Below are 3,811 nucleotides of genomic sequence, written 5' to 3' on the forward strand. Positions count from 1 at the left end.
ATATGAAAAATCTTTAGAATTCCACGTATACATTAAAAACATATATTTTTTTGTGTTTTTACAGTTTTTTATTATTAAAAAAAAAGTAAATTTTTGGGGGACACCCAAAAATGGAATATGACATAAGACAATAAGTTTTTTACCTCCTAAAGAATGTTATTGTCGGATCCATCTATCTTCTCATTCAACCTAGCATAGGACCAGCTGCTAGCTACAGCATTGGCCTCACCATTATTTCTCTATTGAATGCTCTACTTGCCCACTTCCCATTTAACATCTAACTACTAGAAGGTTAAATGTATGGTGGGGAGGGAAATTATGGTCCCTTTGAATTTATATATTCATTAAGGCCCCCCCTTACCTGAGATTTTTGAAGAGCTTATATGATGCACGAACCTTAGCTGTCTCCAGGCTAGGCAAAACAGACCTGATGGCTAGTTCATTACTAGTAGGTTATTTTTTTTATTTATAATTTGGTATTTATTAGACCTACCCGAACAAGCTTATTAGCTTCGATCCATTCAAAACTTAAATAAAATACACACATTTTCTATTTTGATTCGAACGTCTATAGATCTCATTGAATAAAATTAGATGAAGGACACCAATTCTGACATAAAAGGGACAAGACATTGAAATCTCAATTTAACAAGAATTTGTTAAACACAGTGAAAGGTAACTTTGTCAATCTATTAATTTACTGGTCGGACCACTTAAATAAAAAAGCTTGATATAACCCATGTTATTTTCAAAATGACTAAGAATCCTATAGAAAGTGGAAAAAAAAAAGCAAAAAATATTAGGAGAGGCTGAAAAAAAAGCTTAAAAAAACAAAATAAGCAAACACGGTAAACCTCTGAAACCTGGGTTAATTTTTTAAACCCTCAATTCATTAAATTTTAGATTCGAGCTCAATGAAGAAGCTAAACATCTTACCAATTTAATGTTTAATGATGAAATCAATTAATTTAATTTAATTTAAAAAAATCCTTTTGAAAAAGCTAGATTTAACAAGACAAAAAAAAAAACCCAAGGCACCCCATATTATTTTCAAAATGATTGAGAAATCTCATAGAAAGCGAAAAAAATATTGAAGAATGAAACTGAAAAAAATAAATTTTAAAAAAGAGAGAAAAACAAGCAAGCTCGAGTGAATCTTGTAAACCTGAGTTAATCTATCAAACCAGCAATTCATTAAATTCTAGACCCAGGTTAAACCATGAAGCTAAACATTCTACCAATTAAATATTGAATGATGAAATTGTAAAAAACAAAATCAAGGTAGAAAAAAAAAAAAAAAAATAAGAATCAAATTTGATATGAAAAAAACTTAAGAAGAGTGAAATTGTTAAAAAAATAAAAATCATCTTAAATAAAATAAATACCAATTAAAAGAATTGAGACCAAATATGACAGATGAAAAAAATTTATGGGGGATGAAATTGAAAAATATTTTTAATTTTATAAATTATTCTAAATAAAACATGATTGAATGGTTGCTTTGAAACATTAGAAGACCAACTTGAAAATCAAGGTAGGGTGGGGCAAAGGTCACGTCACCAAACCAGAGATAAAGAGGGGTCATCGAGACACTTCAATCACTACCCCGGAAGCAAGCTTTTTGCTATTGAAAAACACCGCATGCGTTATCCAAAACCCATGACCATTGTTCACGTGCCTCAAGTTTTTTTAAATATTTTTATTATTTAGAAAATGATGTTATCATTTCTAATGGAACCTGAGAATTACAAAACAATCAAATTTAAAAGACTAAAGTATCCCTAAACCGAAGGGCAACTTGTTTTTTTAATTCAAAGGGTAATGAAGTAATTTAATCTTTTTTAAATTAAGTAAGAGACCAAAAAGCCCCTAAATGCTAATTCCTTGTTTTTTCATCCAAGGTTAAGCTCTATGCCTGAAAAAGTAAAGGATCGATAGGCCAATAAATTTGGTCATGATTATTGGGTATTATGAAAATGACAATGATATCCTTAGAGGCACAATGGTAAAAAAAAAAATTCCATCTATAGTAATTTGTGTATTGTACTACCATGTATTTTCACAGAAGCTCTGAGTTTTTTTTTTTAATTTAATTTTAATATGAAGATCTCTTTCTTATCCCATTGAATAAATGGACTGTACATGTCCAAGAAATGGTTTATTGCAAATGGATTGAGTTTTTGGCATCACCTCGGATGGTGATTGGTGACCGCAGGAAATAAGATCTCTCTGTATCTCATTGGATGCCAAATGGGTAGAGTATAATTAAAGGGGAAAATAACAAAAATAACACAAATAATGTTAGCACAATTACTTGATTCACGAAATGGACGTGCAATGTAAGACAGCTGACTCTGCTTCTCTGGGGCCTATGCTCTGATCTCTTCAGGGGCCATAGTTCTCAGGAAACCATCTGTTTCTTTGGGGACCCTATTCGTGGATATAAGCTCCCTGAGAGTTTGAATTAATGCGTTCTTTCCATTACCTTATGGGGCGCAACAATTACAGAGGCAGCAGAACCTTCTATTCTATTCTATCCTATCACAAGAAAAATGCTCTCCTATCTGAAATATTTCACAACACAGTTCTTTTCGGCTCGGAGAGATGACTCGTCTTGTCAGTGGAAATGAAAACCATCGATTCTTATTTTATTTCATCACATCATATAATAAAATATATGATTTTAGGATTATTTTCGGGCGTGATTTTGTACCATATTAGTATTACAGGTTCAGATGGTCTGGATTTCAATCACATCGATCCCTGTAGTTCCAAGAAAGGTAATTCAATTATTGATATTTAGATCGGTGACAAAGTTAAATCTCTTCGTCCAGTTTCCATTAAAATTAATGATCAATGGTCAAAATCGATGATGGCCGATCAAGATCTTTATCCGATCAATTCATGTCATGTACCGTTCTTGAGGTCAGGATTTTGACTCAAGAAAAACACTAACCGAAAGAGGCATGAGTTAACGTTGTTTCAAATCTCAAGTGTATATATAAGGGGATCAAATTCTACTTCTTGAAGCCATGAGTTTCAACGTAGTAAACAATGCAGTTAGATATTTGTTCATGGAAACAGTTCTTTGCGTTAATGTAGCTGGGTAAGTCCATAACATTTTGATGCAGTTTCAGACAGTCAAAAGGGCCATTGATTGTCCATGAACAGGGGCAAAGATGATGGAAAATACTACTAGTCTCGGCAGTGCTGCCCATGAAAACAGTTTCCATCTTCTCTAAATAGAAGATATAAAAACAACACATCTAGCTGTAGAGATAGCCCAGGCATGGGGAGGGAGAGGCCCCCACATCTATCTGGTCCTGATCTCTCTTTTATCGTCCTGTAAACTTTACAGCTGTGGACAAGAAAAGAGTAGAAGAAAAATTACGTGAAGATTTTCGGTCCAAATGCGATTTATTAATGAAACAATAACAAGGGGAGACCAGGTCAAAAGAAAGTTTAAGATCGCAATGGTAAAGCCATCGCCATTATCACATTATTCTGCAATTATTGGTGTAGGGACAGACTGGCCTCGAAATCTTTGGACCTGGGGAGCGAGCTGTTTCCCTTTGAAAAAACAACCCTCTCTCTCTCTCTCTATCTGTCTCTCTCTAGAATCACGAGCACTAGGCATGCACATCTACTTATTAGCTAGGTAACATCTACACTCTACTGACCTTAAAGCGGAGAAACCAAAAAGAAAAGGGAAACAAGACAGCTCTCCACGACATGAAAGATATTGTCTCCCAAATTCAAAATCTCCCACCATTCACCTTTTTAGTTTTTACCTTTTATAGATTAGTAGTTG

The sequence above is a fragment of the Populus trichocarpa genome, chromosome 1 (assembly GCF_000002775.5).
Source record: "Populus trichocarpa isolate Nisqually-1 chromosome 1, P.trichocarpa_v4.1, whole genome shotgun sequence".
Taxonomy (NCBI): Eukaryota; Viridiplantae; Streptophyta; class Magnoliopsida; order Malpighiales; family Salicaceae; genus Populus; species Populus trichocarpa.